At 34.6% G+C, this 18,743-nt stretch overlaps 1 long non-coding RNA gene across 2 annotated transcripts in view; it reads left to right on the top strand.

Annotated features, from left to right (window-relative positions):
- Positions 1-18,420, top strand: part of LOC112910144 (uncharacterized) — a 53,240-nt gene extending 34,820 nt beyond the window's left edge. For both annotated transcript variants that reach the window (XR_011997068.1, XR_011997067.1), the window contains 3 exons: positions 15,136-15,264; positions 16,183-16,207; positions 16,973-18,420. This is a non-coding gene — a long non-coding RNA (uncharacterized lncRNA). The remainder of the gene's footprint in view (positions 1-15,135; positions 15,265-16,182; positions 16,208-16,972) is intronic.
- Positions 18,421-18,743: the final 323 nt, after the last annotated feature.

Here is an 18,743-nt window from a genome sequence, read left to right as displayed (position 1 = left end):
CCAGAGTGGCTGCACCGGTCTGCATTCCCACCAACAATATAAGAGAGTTCCTTTTTTTCCACGTTCTCCCCAAAACTTGCTATTCCTTGTGACGTTGATTTTAGCCATTCAGGTATAAGGTGATATCTCATTGTAGTTTTGATTTCTGTTTTGCTGATAAGAGCATCTTTTCATGTGTCTGTTGGTTATATGTATGTCTTTTTTTTTGAGAAATGGGTGTTTTGTCTTCTGCCATTTCTTGACTGGATTGTTTTTAGGGTGTTGAGTTGTATAATTTTGGAAAAGAATCCGTTACCAGATATGTCTTTTGCAAATATCTTTTCCCATTTGATAAGTTGCTTTTTAGTTTTGTTGAATGTTTCTTTCACCAAGCAGAAGCTTTTTATTTTTATTATGTATTTTTTTAGTTTTCTTAGAGACCTAGTGGGGGAAGAAGAGAAAAAGAGAGAATGGCTGCATCCTCAGCACAGATCTCATGACCCTGTGGTCATGACCTTAGCTGAAATCAAGAGTTGGAGACTTAGAAAACTAAGCCTGCCAGGCACACTCAGAAGCTTTTTATTTCAATGTATTCCCAATAGTTTATTTTTGTTATTGTTTACCTTGCCTCAGGAGACCTATCTAGATAGAAAAATGTTGTCTCCGCTGATTCAAAGGAGCTACTGCCCGTGTTCCTTTCTAGAATTTTTATTTTTTTGAGGTCTCACATTTAGGCATTTTAGTCATTTTGAATTTATTTTTCTGTATGGTGTAAGAAAGTGGTCCAATTTCACTGTTTTGCATGGTGCTGTCCAGTTTTCCCAACACCATTTATTGGAGAGAAAGTCTTTTTCCTAATGGATATACTTTCCTGCTATGTTGATTACTTGGATAATTAAGGGTTTATTTTTCTTTTGTTCTACTTTTCTGTGTGTCTGTTTTTGTGTCAACATCACACTGTTTTGATTACTTGATATTTGTAATAAATTCCATACTTGTGATTCCTCCAGGTTTGCTTTTCATTTTCAAAGTTGATATGTCTATCAGAGTTACTTGTTACATGCAAATTTTAGGATTAATCTATTCCAGCCCTGAAAAATGCTGTTGGTATTTGGGAGATATTGCATTATGTGAGTATTTTGTTTTGGATGCTATAAATATCTTGAGAATATTTGTTCTTCTAATTAATGAGCATTGAATGGTTTTCCATTTCTTCGTGTCCTCTTCAATTTCTTTTATCAGTGTTTTATATTTTTCAGAGTATAGGTCTATTAGGTCTTTGGTTAGGTTTATTTCATTGTTTTTGGTGCAGTTGTAATTGGGACTGGTTCCTTAATTTTTCTTTTTTCTGCTTCATTACTGGCAGAGGAATTCCCCCAAATTATTGTAAAAGTTTATATTTGTATCCTGTGATTTTATTGAGTTTGTGTATTAGTTCTAGCAGGTTTTGGTGGAGTCTTTTGAGTTTTGTATACAGAATATCATGTTACCTGCAAATAGTGAAAATTGCTTCCTTGCAAATTTGGATTTCTTTTTGTTGTCTGATTGCTGTTGAAAGGACTTCCAGTACTACAGTAAATAACAGCTGTGAGAGTGCATATCCCTCTCTTGTTCCAGACTGCAGAAGGAAAGCTGTTTTCCCCACTGATGATGATATTAGCTGTGAGTATATGGCCTTTATTATATTGAGGTATGTTTCCTCCAAACCTACTTTGTTTTTTTTTAATTTTTAAAAATTATTTATTTATTTTTTATTGGCGTTCAATTTGCCAACATACAGCATAACACCCAGTGCTCATCCCAACAAGTGCACCCCTCAGTGCCCATCACCCAGTTACCCCTGCCCCACCCATCTCCCTTTCCACCACCCCTTGTTTGTTTCCCAGAATTAGGACTGTCTCTTGTTCTATCTCCCTTAGTGATATTTCCCACTCATTTTTTCTCCTTTCCCCTTTATTCCCTTTCACGATTTTTTATGTTCCCCAAATGAATGAGACCATATAATGCTTGTCCTCCGATAAAGAAGATGGGGTATATGTATACAATGGAATATTATTACTCAGCCATTAGAAATGACAAATATCCACCATTTGCTTTGATGTGGATGGAACTGGAGGGTATTATGCTGAGTCTAAACCTACTTTGAAAAAATAATCTAGTTTGTTGATGGTTTCGGTTTTTGTTTTTGCTTTTTACTATGAATGAGTGTTGTACTTTGTCAAATCATTTTTCCACATCTATTAAAATGATCCTATAGTTCTCATTCTTTCTGTGGTCAATGTTGATTTATCATATTGATTGATTTTTGTAAAGATTTTATTTATTCATGAGGGACACAGAGAGGCAGAGATGGAGGCAGAGGAAGAAACAGGCTCCCTCTGGGGAGCCCAATGTGACTTGATCTCAGGACACTGGGATCATGCCCCACGTGGAAGGCAGATGCTCAACCACTGAGCCACCAAGGTGCCCTCACATCGATTGATTTGAATTTTGGACCACCCTTGAAGCCCATGAATACATCCAACATGATTGTGGTTGAATGATTTTTTTGATGTATTGTTGGATTTGTTTTGCTAGTGTTTTATTGAGAATTTTGCATCCATGTTCAGGGATATTGGCTTGTAGTTCTCTTTTTTTAGTGGAATCTTTGCTTTTGGTATCAGGGTAATGCTGTCCTTATAGAATGAATCTGGCAGTTTTCTTTTCTATTTTTTGGAATAGTTTGAGAAGAATAAGTATTTTTCTTTAAGTGCTTCATAGAATTCCCCTGTGATGCCGTCTGCCCTTGACTTTTTTATGTTGGGAGATTTTTGATAACTGCTACAATTTCATTTCTGGTTATTAATCTTTCAAATGTTCCATTCCTTCCTGTTTCAATTTCAATAGTATATATTTTTCTAGGCCATTATCCATTTTTCCAGGTTGTCCAATTTGTTGGTATATATTTTATCATTATATTCTCACAATTGTATTTCTTTGGTGGTCTTATTTCCCCTCTCAAGTTGTGGGATTTTATTTATTTGGGTCCATTTTTTCTAAGTCTAAGTAAAGCTTTATCAATTTTTATTAATTTTTCTCAATGAACCTGCTTTTGATTTCATTGATTTGTTTTCTTTTTTTTATATTGTTTATTTCTCCTCTAATGTTTATTATTTCCTTCTGCTGGCTTTCAGCTTTGTTCTACTTTTTCTAGCTCCTTTTGGTGTAAATTTAGATTTCTAGAGATTTTTCTTGCTTCTTGAGGTGGGTGTGTATTACTATAAACGTTTTCCATAGAACAGCTTTTGCTGAATCCCATAGGTTTTGGATATTGTTTTCATTTTCATTTCATCCTATGTATATTTTGGTTTCTTCTGTAATTTCTTGTTTGGCCCATTTGCTGTTTTGTAACCTGTTTTCTGATCTCCATATATTTGTGGTCTTTCTGATTCTTTTTTTCTTGTGGTTGATTTCTAATTTCATAGTGTTGTGGTCAGAAAAGATATAACTTTGATCTTTTTGAATTTGTTTAGGTATGTTTTGTGGCCTAATGTGTGATCTGTTTTGAAGAATGTTGCCTGTGCTCTTGAAGATAATATGTATTGTCTTGTAGGATGGAATGTTTCAAATATATCTCTTAAATCCATCTGGCCCAGTGTATCTTTCAGAGCCACTATTTTCTTGTTTATTTGCTGTATGAATGATCTATACATCCGTGTCAGTGGAGTATTCAAGTCTCCTACTTTTATTGTATTACTATCAATTAGTTCCTTTTTGTTTTTTGGTTAATTGTTTTATCTATCTGTATGCTCCCATAATGGGTGCATAAATATTTACAATCATTGGATCTTCTTTTTAGATTGCCCCCTTTATTATTATTTGGTATCATACTGTGTCTCATTTTATAGACTAAAGTTCATTTATTTCCAGGATGAGTATTGCTATCATGGCTAAGCCCATTTGCATGATAAATATTTCTCCATTCCCTCACTTAAAGTCTTTGAATTCTGGTCTGAAATGAAACTCTTGTAGGCAGCATATAGATGAGTCTTATTTTTTAATACTTTATAAATTTTTATGTAGTGTCTTTGCCCAACATGGAACTTGAACTTGTGACCCCAAGAGTCAAATCCTCTGCCAACTGAGGGAGACAGGGACCCATGGGACATGATTTTTCATCTAATCTTACACTCTCTGTCTTTTGATTGGAGCATTAAGTCTCTCTTCATTCAAAGTAATTAATGATATACATGTACTTATTGCCATTTTGCTACTTTTTTTGCAGTTCTCAGATTTTTTGTTTTGTTTTACTTTTTTGTTTTTTGATATATATATAGAGAGAGATACGTGTGTGTGTGTGTGTGTGTGTGTGTGTGTGTGTGTATATATATATATAATTACATTTCACAAATAAATTCCAGTTAGTTAACATTTGGTAAATGTTAGATTCACGTGTACAATATTGTGGTTTAACACTTCCATACAATACCTAGTGCTCATCACAAGTACACTCCCTACATCTATCAATATTGTTGCAAGTGGCAAGATTTTGTTCTTCATGGTTGAGTAATATTTCATCGTTTATGTATGCCACATTTCCTTTGTCCATCAGCTGATGGATATTTGGGCTGTTTCCATATTTTGGCTATTAATTGATTATGATGGTATAAACATTGGGGTATATGTATCCCTTTCAATTAGTATTTTTGTATTCTTGGTGAAATACTAAGTACAATCACTGGATTACAGTGTAGTTCTACTTTTTTTTTTTTTTTTTGACTTTTTGAGGAAACTTCATACTGTTTTCCAGGGTCTCTGCACCAGTTTGATTCCCACCAACAGTGTAAGGGTGTTTCCTTTTCTCCACATCCTCACCAACATCTGTTGTTTCTTTTGTTGTAATATTAGCTATTATTTTTTTTTCAGATTTTATTTATTTATTCACGAGAGACACAGAGAGAGGCAGAAAGAGAGGCAGTGACAGGAGAAGCAGGCTCCAAGTGGGAACCCGATGTGGGACTGGGATTATGCCTAAGTTGAAGGCAGACACTCAACCACTGAGCCACCCAGGTGTCCTAATTTTAGATATTCTTACTGGTGAGAGGTGATCCTCAGTGTAGTTTTAATTTGTATTTATCTGGTTTTGAGTGATGGTGAGCATCTTGTCATGTGTCTGTTGGCCATCTGTATATATTCCTTAGAAAAATATCTATTAATGTCTTCTGCACGGTTTTAAGTTGTATTATTCAGTTTGGGGGTGTTGAGTTTTATAAGTTCTTTACTTATTTCAGATTCTAGCCTATTATTTAGATATGTTATTTGCAAATATATTCTTCCATTACATGAGTTGATTTTCAGTTATCTTGATTTTTTTTTTTTGCTTCACTATGAAGAAGCTTCTGTTAAAAAATATATTTTATTTATTTATTTGATAGAGAAGAAGAGAGAAGGAGAGCAAGAAAGCCCCAGTGGAGTGGGGAGAGGACAAGTGAGAAGCAGGCTCCCCTCTGGGTGGGGAGCCAGACACAGGGCTTAATCCCAAGACCCTGGGTTCATGACCTGAGCCAAAGGCATTACTATGGTCAATGTCAGAGACGTTATTGCCTGTATTTTCTAGCATTTTAATAGTTTCTGTAGGTTTTTTCTGATCTTTCTCTAATGGTTTTTTTTGTTTTCTTTAGGATAAATTTGAGTTCTTTATGGGTTTTTTTAAGATTTTATTTATTCACAAGACAGAGAGAGGCAGAGACACAAACAGAGGGAGAAGCAGGCTCCATGCAGGGAGCCCTACATGGTACTCGATCCCGGGGCTCCAGGATCAAGCCCTGAGCCAAAGGTGGCGCTAAACTGCTGAGCCACCCAGGGATCCCCCAGGTTCTTTATGTTTTTAATACCTAGATATGATAACCGTGGGTTCTTTATTTTTAATATCTACTAATCTGGGGATCCCTGGGTGGCTCAGTAGTTTAGCACCTGCCTTCGGCCCAGAGCATGATCCTGGATTCCCGGGATTGAGTCCCACATCAGGCTCCTTGCATGGAGCTTGCTTTAAAAATAATAATATCTACTAATGTATGTTTTGTTTGTGGTTACCATTTCATTTATATATTCCATCTTATGCATATAGCAGTCTACGTTAAGCTGATAGTCACTTAATGTTGAACTCTTTGTTAGCTCCTCTTGTTTCTAGGTTTCATATATTTTGTATCATTTTTTAAAAGATTTTATTTATTCATGAGAGAGAGAGAGAGAGAGAGAGAGAGAGAGGCAGAGACACAGGCAGAGGGAGAAGCAGGTTCCATCCAGGGAGCCCAACGTGGAACTCGATCCCAGGTCCCCAAAATCACACCCTGGGCTGAAGGCAGCACTAAACCACTGAGCCGCCTGGGCTGCTCCTGTATCCTATTTTACATCCGTACCATAATTGATTTTTACAGAAACAGTTGTTTTTACTGTTTTTGTGTTTTTTATGCTCTCACATATGGCCTTTCCTTTTTTAAAAAAAAAAAAGATTTATTTATTTTATACACAGAGCATGTGCATGTGGGCAGCGGTCCATATGGAATCTCCCAAGCACACCCCCAACTGAGTGCAGAGCTTGCCATGGGGCTGGATCCCATGACCCCTGAGATCATGACCTGAGGTGAAACCCAGCATTGGTCACTCAAATCACTGAGACATCCAGGCCCCCAGTCTTTCCTTTTCACTCACAGTCCCCTTTAGTATTTCTGGTAGAGCTGGTTTAGTGATTATGAAATTTAGCTTTTGTTTGTCCAAGAAACTCTGTCTATCCTCCTACGCTGAATGATAGTCTTGTTTGATAGAATATTTTTGACTGCAGATTTTTAAAATATCCTTTCTAGTATATATTTCAGTGTTCTACAAAGTCCTTGATGGCCATCACAACATGTAAAATAAAGTCAAAGTGCACAATTAAAATATAGCTTTTGTTAGTAACACCTCATACTGTTGACTGAAGATAATCTGAAATTCATGTAAATCCATTCAATTAATCATTTTTGATGGATCTCTGGCCCTCAGAGCGTTCAGGCTCATCCCTTAGCTACATAATCTTAGAAGTTTTATTTATTTTTTTATAAATTTATTTTTTATTGGTGTTCAATTTGCCAACATATAGAATAACACCCAGTGCTCATCCCATCAAGTGCCCCCCTCAGTGCCTGTCACCCAGTCACACCAGTCACACCAACTCCCGCCCACCTCCCTTTCTACCACCCTTAGTCCATTTCCCAGAGTTAGGAGTCTCTCATGTTCTGTCTCCCTTTCTGACTGCAGATTTTTAATTTTCAGCATTTTGAATGTAATGCCACTTCTAGTCTGCCAGGTTTCTACTGAAAAATGAGCTGATAGATTTATGATGTTTTCTGTGTATGTAAATGTCGTTAGTTTTCATGCAACTTTAAGATCTTTTGTCACATTTTTTTTTTTGCCATTTTAAGTATTATGTGTCTCGATGTAGACCTTCTTGAATTGAATTTCATGGGGAATCTCTGTGCTTCCCGAGTTTGGATCTCTCTTTCTGTGGATTTAGGGTGTTTTTAGCTTTTCTTCAAATACATTTTCTATCCCCCTTTCTCTCCTTGGATCCAAGAATATGAATGTTGGTATGCTTGATGGAGTGAGTGAGTTCTCAGAAGTCTATTCTCATAATGCAGGGTTTTGTTTTGTTTTTACCCTCCTCTGTTCAGCTTTATTGCTTTCCATTACTTTGTCCTCTGGTCACTGATAACTTCCTCGATTTCCTGTAGCCTACTGTTTATTTCATGTACTATATTTTAAATTTATTGAGTTCTTCATCTCTGTTATGTTTTTTCTCTCTTTGTTAAGGGTCTAACTGTTCTCTATTATTTTCTCAAGTCCAGTGTGTATATTTATTATTACATTAAATTCCCTATCATGCATATACTTCTTTCTCTTTCTCTTTGATCTCCTATCATTTTATCATGTTCTTTCATTTATGACTGATTCTTCTGTCTCGTCCTCATTTTGTCTATCCCTCTCTCTCTCTTTCTGTGTATTCAGAATGTCAGCTACATCCTCTGCTCTTAGATGTATTGGCTTAATGGAGAAGAATTCTGTAGTTTGTCCCTGGTTCACCAGAACTTTGCATTTCAAGGGAGTCTTCCTATGTATGTTGTGTGCATTGTGCTATTGTATCTGAGTAGCTCTTTCTTTTAATCCGGATGTCTGCATAAATTCTCTGCCTGTTGTGGGTTGGGTTGTTCTTTCTCTCTGTGTTCTCAACCTTTCTGGTGCAACTTCTTAACATTTAGTTGTATAGTTTAGTTATTGACATAGATGTTGGTGATGTAATACCTGAGTGTAAATGTTGGATGTGGTAAGGTTATGTTCTTCCTACTCCACTATATCACTTCTATAAAACACTCCTTATTTGTATATTTTGTCTTTCTGTGGTTTCAAGAATCATATAGTGTTTAATTTTTCCATCTGTTTTCCACCTAAGAATCATAGCCTCTAGTTGTTTAATCAGTAGGTGCACTTTTGCTTTAGTTAATTAAAATTACTCTTAATGAAGTATTTAAGTTAAGACTTTTCTAAATTAACTATTTTAAATTCTTAATTCAAAAGAAAATGGAAGATGTGTACTGGATCCTTTTCCTTTACTTATAAATTATATAGTAATGAATTTGATGCCCTGTCCGTCATCCAAGATGATTTGTACATGTACTATAGCAAAACGTAAACTGCAAAACAACTTGAAAAGCTAAGTTATATTGCAAAGGTAATGACCGTTAGAATGAACAGTTATTGAAACCAATACACACATACATAGATACAGGAATAATAGGTAATACACAGTTTAATTTTTTAACTTATTCAAATATGTATTCAATTTATGCAATTTACTTTTACACCTTGTAGTTATTCAAATGTATTCAGTTTATGCAATTTATTTTTATAGCTTGTAGTTAGGATATATTTTTTTCTCAACCTTTACACAATTCATTTTCGTTCCATATATAAATGGAGAGATAGCACACATGAGTGAGCTTTTGAAATATTTGGAAATGTGTTCCTTTTTACATTATTGTTTGAACGTTGAAAACAATATGTTCCATATTCCATTGTAAATATTGTAAGCATAAGCATAGAATTGTAACCATGAACATTGAGTTTTTACTTGTTTTTTTAATTCTATTTCATTTACATATATTGTATTCCGAGGTAGAGTTCAGTGATCTATCATTTCCATATAACACCCATTGCTCATTATGTCACATAACTTCCTTAATGCCCATGAAGCAGTTACCATACCTTCATGGCCTCCCTCCCAGGAACCAAATTTAAGTGATAGAATATCATTTTTACGTACTTTGTTCTATAGCTTTGTAAGTCTCTGGTGAGATAGGTACTCTACTTTTATTCCATTCATAGATGTGTCTCAGTTTACTTGCCTATAAAGCAAGAAAAAATAATGTGTTTATGTCAAGGAGGTCTCAAGTATTTAGTTGATTATTATACAGAAATAACTAAGAAGAGGTCTTGGCTATCTCAGTGCTCTTTTTCATGACTATTTAAACTCTTGTGTATAGGTTATTCAAGTAGGATATGAATTGTCTCATTTTAACTCCTTGGTCCATAACTTTAATGCTGTAGTACCATACACTCACAAATAAGACTTGGTTGCTACCACTGAATATATATTTAGTATATACACTTTAATTTAGTTACTTTATAAATTAATTTAATATACATTCATGTATTTGGTAACAGAAGCCCAGTTAAGTAGTAGTTTCATATGTAGGAAGTATCGTGTTAGCTTCTTATCTCATGACTACAGATCAATTATAATCAACTAAAGATTAATTATTATTAAGGTCCATTACTAGGTCCATAACTCTACTTGGTTTTATATATGTACATTTTTTAAGAGAAGAAACAAATGCAGGTGGGAGGAGGGACAGAGGAAGAGAGAGAAGAGAATCTCAAGCAGACTCTCTATTGACGACAGAGCCCAACATGGGCCTCTTGATCCCACAACCCTGAGATCATGACAGAGCTGAAATCAAGAGTTGGATACATAACCGACTGAGCCACCGAGGCACCTCTATGTGCTTATATTCTAAAAGTAAAAAATGCCTCCCCTAAAATTAAGCTGTAATTCTATCCTAATATATTTACTCATTAGTTTATAAAAAGTAGAAAAAAATCATTATCAGTTATTTGTATGTTCTTAAAGATTCCATGAATATTAGTTTACATTTAAGAATGGTTTATATTATGTTTAATATTATATGTTTAAGAATGGTTGCATTAGAAAATAAAATTAAGGTAAAATATGAGAATTGAGTAGATGAGTTGGTTGTTAGTGAATCTGATGCCATTTGGTGGTGCCAATTTGTTGAATTACTTTCTGAAAAAGAGTTCTGAAGAGTAGTGGAGGATCTTATTTTGTTACTGTTTTTCGTGGTCCATTGGAAAGACCATAAGCTTTATCAAGTGTCACCAAGAAAGGGGTGTTTCTTTTAGTTATGAGCAGTAGCATCTTACTAGGTTTGTTTCAGAGTAGAAGCCACATAATTATACTGAATGTGTAGTTTCTTCCCCTGCTATCATTAGTCTGTTTGCATTTCTTCTCACCAATTAGGCCCCTTTCTTTGTCTTCATGGGTTGAAATCACCTGAGATTTTGTTTAGGGAAACATATAGGAAGACTTTGTTTCTCATCATTTTCCATGAATAAATGAATATTTTTAATGTGGATAAGTGATGAACAGTGGACAGCAAAGAATCTAGAGGTATATTCATAAGTCTCCTTTGGTTAGATTTTAAATGTAATTTTTTATTCAAGTATAGTTAACATACAATGTTATATCAGTTTCAGGCGTAAAATACAGTGATTCAACAATTCTGTACATTACTCAGTTGCTCATCACAGTAAGTGTGCTCTTCATTCCCTTCAGCTAGTTTCACCCTCCCCCACCAGCCTCCCCTCTGGTAACCCTCAGTTCTCTATATTTAAGACTTGTTTTTTATGTTTGTCCTTCTTGTTTATTATGTTTCCTAAATTCCACATATGAATAATGCAATTGGTTGCCTTTTTTAAAAAGTAACAGTATCATTTATTTGATTATTGTTTGCTTCTCCATCTTTTGTTCTGGTTATATCATTTGTTCGCTAAACATCAAAGCAACATTTTTTTATATTAAAGTGATACAGAAGACAAAGGTATTAATGAAATTTAGTATAGCCCAGTACTTCAAATAAAAGGCTCTCTTCTAGCCTGAAGATGGCATTATATTTATGAGAACATGTATAACACAAGCTATTTGGTTCCTCTTCGGTGATCCAGATATTTATATATGCAGTCACAGAAAAATTTTGTTCCTAATTAAGATTTGTTCCTCATCTCTATCACTGCAAAAGTTAGATTGTACCTAATATTTTTTAGAGTTGTGGTTTATTTTCAGGTTTTTATTTGACAGAGAACTAGCACATACATGTTGGGAGTAGCAGAGGGAAGGGAGAAGCTGACTCCCCACTTAGCAGGGATCCCAATGCTGACTTGATCCCAGGACCCTGGGATCATGACCTGAGCTGAAGCCAGAGGCTTAGCCAGCTGAGCTACTCTGTCACCCCAGAGTTGTTTTTCAAATTGGAAATAAGTTTATCTTAAGATTTAATATAAAAACAAATACTTTTGAGTCAATTTATGTAGGTAGGTATTCATTTACTTAGAGAATGAGCAGGAAGGGCAGAGGTAGAGGGAAAGAGTGAATCTTAGGCTCCATGCCTACCTAGGGCTCAAACTCATGATCCTGAGATTGTGACCTGAGCTGAAATCAAGAGTCAGACATTTTACTGACTGTGCAAACCAGGTGCCCTATGAGTCAATTTAAAATACAATTTCAATTTTTTAAAAGTAATTTTATGAGCCAGATATTTTGATTATAAATTTGAGCTTTAAGCACATCAGGAAAACTTTGTATAGAATAGGAATGGAAGATGAGATGCAATTAGAAATCTATTAGTGGCACATGAATGGAAAGTAATGCAATGGAGTAGAAAATTGGGAGCCCAACAGGCGCATTAAGAAATAGAAAATGCAATGGGATTTTCTGCAATCATTGGAAGAAATTCTTAGCTATATGTAGAAAATAAAATTGGGCTATTTCCTCTGGTATAGAGCAGGAAGAATTTTAAGTGAGTCAGAAGTTTAATTTAAAACTGAAGAAAGGGGCACCTGGGTGGCTCAGTGGTTGAGTGCCTTCTGCTCAGGTCGTGATCCTGGGATCCTAGGATTGAGTCCAGCATTGAGCTCCCCACAGGGAGCCTGCTTCTTCCTCTGCCTGGGTCTCTGCCTCTCTCTATGTGTCTCTCCTGAATAAATAAAATCTTTATAAGTAAATTTAATAAAACTGAAAAAATTACAGAATTTTTCTTTAACCTAGGAGCGAGGAAAATTTAATTCCTGATTATTTGAATTCTCAATTGCTAAAAAAACATGGTAAGTCTGATAATGTTAAAATAATGGGCAAGGCAAACAGCAAATGATAAAGGAAAGATATTTGTAATATAAGAATGCTAAAATCCCCTAATATAGACAGATCCTAATACAGGGAAGGAAACTACCAATAAAACTTAAGGAAATTTTATTTGAACAGATAGTTCACAGAAGAAATGGAAATTGATATTAATCATATGGAAATATTCTTGGATTTGTGTGCATTAAGGATGATTAACAATTAACGATCCAAAGAGTATTTAATAAACTTATCAACTGTCAGATTTGCAGAAATTCCAGATGTGACAATATTTCACTTTGAGCAAGGTGAGAGGAGGGGAATCTGGCAAAATCATAATGTTGGTGATAGTCTAAAATATAAAACTTCTATGGATAGGCATTAAGTATTTATTACTTAATTTGTGGCAAATCCATAGAACATGGATTGGTGAATACATGTAAGGTACTATGGAATAATTTTTGGAATATAAGTATAAATAAGATAGTGTTGGGATATAGGAAGTGATAATAGCAAATGATGTTTTAAAAAATATTTTATTAATTTATTTGAGAGGGAGAGAACATGAGCAGGGGAAGGGGTGGAGGGAGAACCAGACTCTTTGCTAAGTGAGGACCCTGATTCAGGGCTCAATTCCAAGAGTAGGGGTTTATGACTTGAGCAGAAGGCAGAAGCTTAACTGACTGAGCCTCCCTGGCATTCCAACTTTGAGGATTTACAAAGTGTATTTCTTCAGTGTTTTCAATGGGATGCTAGAAAGAACATATGATGAATAGTAATATGTATCATAGGACATCTTTCTGTCTTCAAATATTGGGTTTACTTTCTACTTACACATCAAACTGTGTCTCATTTTTAATGGGAACCAACAAAAGACCTGGGTAAAAGTCCAGTATTTCTTTGTGATCCGGGCACTGTGATCAGGAGGTGATTTTCACTAATCTATGTGCCAGGTCTTAACATTACCTGCTCTTGGTATAGAGACATAAGAACTTTAAAAGAGAAGTTATTTGTACCTCACTTCCAGTGTTCAGTTACAGAGCAAGGACGAGGCAACTATAATGAAAGCTCAAAACAAGGTGGACAATGTGAGATATATATGCCCTAGGAATAGATTGTTAGCTGTTGTGATACCTTGAAGGTGGAGAATGTTTTAAAAGGTTTTGGTAGATGCTTTCTTGTTCTATGTTCTTCTTGACCCTAATTCAGCCTTCTGACATATAGTTCAATTCCTACTATCCTGTTTAATTAATTTTAAGATAGGCAGTGTAGGTTATATCCTCCAAATGAGGCACAGTTTTCTACTCAGAAATTTGGAACCTAAAGATTATTTTAAGTTTATTTTAAGTCTTAATCACACATTTTTTAGTCTTTTGGGCAGTAAAACTCTTTAAAATTATGTCATGGGCATAAGACCTGATTATCCTGTATGTGATTCTTCTTAATGTCTTATCTGTGGTGATCATAAAACAATGTTTTGAGTTAGGTGCCAGATGGAGTATAGCCTGGAATAGCAAACTGTCATATGGAGCAAAGCTACTTTGGATATTTGTTGGATCAGATCCACAGGGATCTTTATAGGAGTGAGAAGTAAATGTTGTTTTTTTTTTTTTTTATGTCATCAGTGAGATTTGAAGTTGTTGTGATGTCACATTGACTAATGTAAATGGATAAGTTATATATAAGAATTCAAGGATTGGTGGATCAGTGTACATAATGGAGAGTTGAATTGTTTAAAACTTCGTTACAGGGGTGAATAGATATAAGGAATAATGTAAGGATGGTGGATGAAATTTTTTGTATAATGTAAGCTTATGTGGATTTTAAAATTACTGGATGAAAGAATGGAAGATGGAGTATTTTAAAAGACAGCTGGAAAAATAAGTATAATGAACTATTGCTTTATTTAATTGAGGGTAAAACCATGGATGAATTAATGCAAAGTTGGATGACTGGAAAAAATGGATGGAAACTAGAATATTAAGTGGATTGCTAGATTCAAGAATCAAGAACTAATGTTTTGAAAAAATGGTGGCGGTATTTATAGATTGGTCGATTTGATGTTCAGTGAAGGCATAGTTGATTAGATACCTAGATGTTAGAATTTGAGTGGATTCCAGAATAAGATGTTGGATGCATGCATAATATACTGATAAATTAGATGTTTAGATTAATAGGTACAAATACGACTGGCAGTTAGAGTAATGGATAAAGGTAGGGATCAATGCATGTATAAATGGTTTCCAAAAGTGTGATTCATTGTTGCTTTCAGAGTGGCTTAATAGATATATTGACACATAGATGGTTTGATTCAAAAAGGGATAGTACAGGAATTTTATCATTGGAATAATAGACTAATATAATCAAATGACATATGTAAAGTTGAATGAAAGAAGTGAGGGACTTGCAATATAGGCTAATTTGTTATTTATAAAATTAGAAAAATTTACTGATTACTGTCTCAAAGTGTTGTGATAGTAAATTTAAAAGTGCAAAAAAATGAAGGAAACCAAAACACAGGTGATGGGAGATTATGAAAGTAGTTTTCTATGATACTGTTGTGTATCTTAATAATTTGGGGACTCCTAGGAGGTTGATCAAAGAGTCAGCTTTACCTTCAGTATTTTATGTTTGTCATGGTATATATGCCATTTTTCCCATATTCTCCACAGTTTTAAATGATGTGTTACCAGCTTAAGAAGTGAGACATTTTAGCTGCTTCATTACCCGACATTTCTGTATCAATCCAAATTGTTGCACTTATTTATCATTTCTGTGGACTTCGTTCTTCAAAAGTACTGGTAAGAATCAGTAACACTGGTATACTATTTGCTTATTTTTTGACCAGTTTGATGTGGACTCAATTTGTAATATTTTAATATTCCAAACCGTATATGAATTCCAAAAAAACTCCACTTATGATTATTTTATTGTAGAGTAATTGCCAATTAGATGGAATAGAAGAGATTTAAAAAGGCAATTAAATTTTAGTGCAGTATTGATACATATTGTGTAGATTTTTATTTGCACGTTTTTATATACTCTTATTGTAAAATGTGATGTTGTCCAGAGACTGTAATCTCTGTCAGTATACTCAGTAAATGTTAAATTCATTTAAATATTAAATGTTTTAAAAATATATATTAAATGTTTTGAAGTACATGCATTAGTGATGGATGGATAAATGGAGACAAGAAAGTCAGGTGGAAAAAATAGTGAAAGGAGGGTAAAAAGCCATTAGAAAAGCCATTAGGAAGTATAATTTGCTGCAAATAATATGCGTTTTAATGATAGAAGGAAGTTGAAATTTTTCCAGATGCATGATTTATAGTATTGCTAATATTTTCAGTAAGTAGGTAAGGAGGATAGACAGGAGTTGAGGAATATTCCAGTATTAATGTAAAGAAGTGGATTCTTAACACCCTTGCATTTGATGAATGAATGAAGTTATTTTCGGATGTTTTCAAGCTTCTTTCTTCCTCCTTCCCTCCCTCTCCCACCTCTCTCTCTCTCTCTCTCTCTCTCTCTTTCTTTCTTTCTTTCTTCCTTCCTTTTTCTTTCTTTTTTCTTTCCTCCCTCTCCCACCTCTCTCCCTCTCTTTCTCTCTCTCTCTCTCTCTCTCTCTCTCTCTCCTTCCTTCCTTCCCTCCCTCCCTCCCTCCCTCCCTCCTTCCTTCCTTTCTTCCTTCCTTCCTTCCTTCCTCAACCATGTTTCATAAGTAAGGACCAAAGAGACTGTCTACAGGTAAGAGCATTAAGGTCTATATTCTGATTTTTAAGAGATATTTTTTGGCTATATTGATGGTTTATTTTCTGTTTGAGTTATTTGACACAACATTTCTTTTTCATCAAACTTCTATATGGCTTAGATGATTATTTTGACGTTACAGTGTAACCTAGAGTTTTATTGTTGTCACGTGTTTGTAAGCAACCCTTAACAAAACTAAAATAGAAGTTTTCTCCTAGACAGGGTCATCAGAAGCTGCACAATAAGCTTCTGGGAAAGCAGGGAGAATAGATATGTGGGTACTAAAGTTACATGGGTACTATAGTAACGGCTTTTGGTTTTTAGAAAGATTTCTATGAAACCCTAGGACTGCTACTGAGTATATTATTAGTATTTCCTCTACTATGTCTCATTTTTTTAAATCCTGGATTGGAATATAAATTAGTGCTAAGAAGTTATACAAGAAGTGTTTGTTCAAAGAATGTATGTATGGGTGATTAACTGATGGGAAAATAATTTGGAATATAGGATTGCTATTCAAATCATAGTAAATGGGCTGAGGAAATAAAATTACGGTTTTCTCATTTTCCTACAGTAAATATACCTAGTTTTTGTAGATTGCAAATACTTAGTATTTGAATCTTGTTAATTGTTTTTCATGTTAATTGTTTTTCATGGATACTAGTAGAATACTTAAAGATGATATCCATCTGTCCAGTACGTGGATTTGTGATAACCTGCTGTTTATTTTCATTTGAAATCTCTCCCTCTGTATTATCCCAGGTGGTGAACATTTGTACAAGAAGATCATAGATATCTTCTGCGGTGGTACCACCCGCAGCATCACACAGTTCCTGTCATTATTTTCCCTTTTCGAAGCTCATTGCATCTTTATATCTCAAAGGCACAAATTTTATAAAATGTACCAGCAGGTCTGCTTTCTGGCAAGTAATTGCCTATAATGTTAAGTACTTATTTGTTCTCTGAATATATCTTATACTTTTCCTCTATTGTTATTTGCTTCATTTGATTTTTTTCCTCTGTGTTTTACTTTATAAGCCAGAATTATATTTGTATGGTAAATGTGATTAATGCAATCCCATGGACACTTTGGTCATACCACAGATTATAACTGGGCTTTCCCGCATGCCAGTTTGGATAGTATTTGTAAAATAAATTTATTTTTTATTGGTGTTCAATTTGCCAACATACAGAATAACACCCAGTGCTCATCCCGTCAAGTGGCCCCCTCAGTGCCCACCACCCAGTCACCCCCCCCCCTCCTCCCCTTTCCCCCTGCCTTGTTCGTTTCCCAGAGTTAGGAGTCTTCCATGTTCTGTCTCCCTTTCTGATATTTCCTACAGTTTTTAGAGCAGTCTCAAACAAAATCCTCTTAGAACATTTGTGTTACATGAAAATAGACCACCCATAGTTTTCCTTTTTGTTGAACCTAATAGATCTCCCTCTAGAACAGGATCTCAGCCTGACCATATATGATGTCTTCCTTAGTGCCCCAATTTAAGACTCAGATACTATCACAATTCAGTTGTGTAAAGAAAAGCCAGACTCCTGCACTGACATTTTTGGCCATGGTGATGCTATCCTGTAGAACACTTGGTTCTGTCATTTTACTGCTATCACTGGAATTGGACCAAAAAACCCAAACAACAAAGATTTCATTTTCATTCACATTATTCTGATTTTCATTTGTTTTCTGTTTAGCCTAAAGGGGCTTAATATAGATGGCTAAATTTGATGGCTAAATTTATCAAAAGTTTTAATTGACTACTTCTGGAACATAAACCACACTGTCATCAGAGAACTGGTAACAGCATGCTCAACCTCTCTCATCAATACACAAGTTTGACCACTAGTACATTGAATTAGGGCCATAAGGAATGAATGGATTATTAAACAATTTTCAGCAAAATGTGGTCATTCATCTTCCAGCTTTCATTCCTATTTCCTAGGTGTGTCAAGAGTGAATCAGTTGTGCTAGTGGTTATAACATTCTAAGCTTATTTAAGTTTATCTGGAATTTATTTTATAAATGTGACATCATGATGGTTTTGCAACTATATTTTTTCTTTAATAAATTGTGGACATATTTCTAAACCAGTAAATATGGCTTACATACAAACTTTTCATTGGATGTAAAATACAATCATAATGAGTTTATCCATTTATTTATCTTGAGAAATGCAGATTAAATGTTTATTTTTGCTGCTGCATTAAATTGTAATATAATTATATTTCATATTACATATATACTTTATACTATACATATTATATTAAAGCACTTTGGCTTCTCTTTCTGTAAGATAGATTTCTAGTTGTGGCATTGTTGGAGCATCAGTTCTGCATACTTTTGATTTCAGTAGATATTGTGAAATTGCCAGCATACCAGTAATGGCAGTGCTAATTTTCATAAAAGCTTGTACAGGGTACATATTATCAAGCCTTTAAATCTTTAAGCAATCTAATAGGTGAAAACCATATATTTTACTTACGTATAATTTAAGCAGTAAATGGCCACAGGTAAAAAAAACAAAAC

The sequence above is a fragment of the Vulpes vulpes genome, chromosome 14 (assembly GCF_048418805.1).
Source record: "Vulpes vulpes isolate BD-2025 chromosome 14, VulVul3, whole genome shotgun sequence".
In the NCBI taxonomy this organism is placed as follows: Eukaryota; Metazoa; Chordata; class Mammalia; order Carnivora; family Canidae; genus Vulpes; species Vulpes vulpes.
The sequence above is the reverse complement of the archived record's forward strand: the minus strand, read 5'-3'. Positions and strand labels throughout refer to the sequence as shown.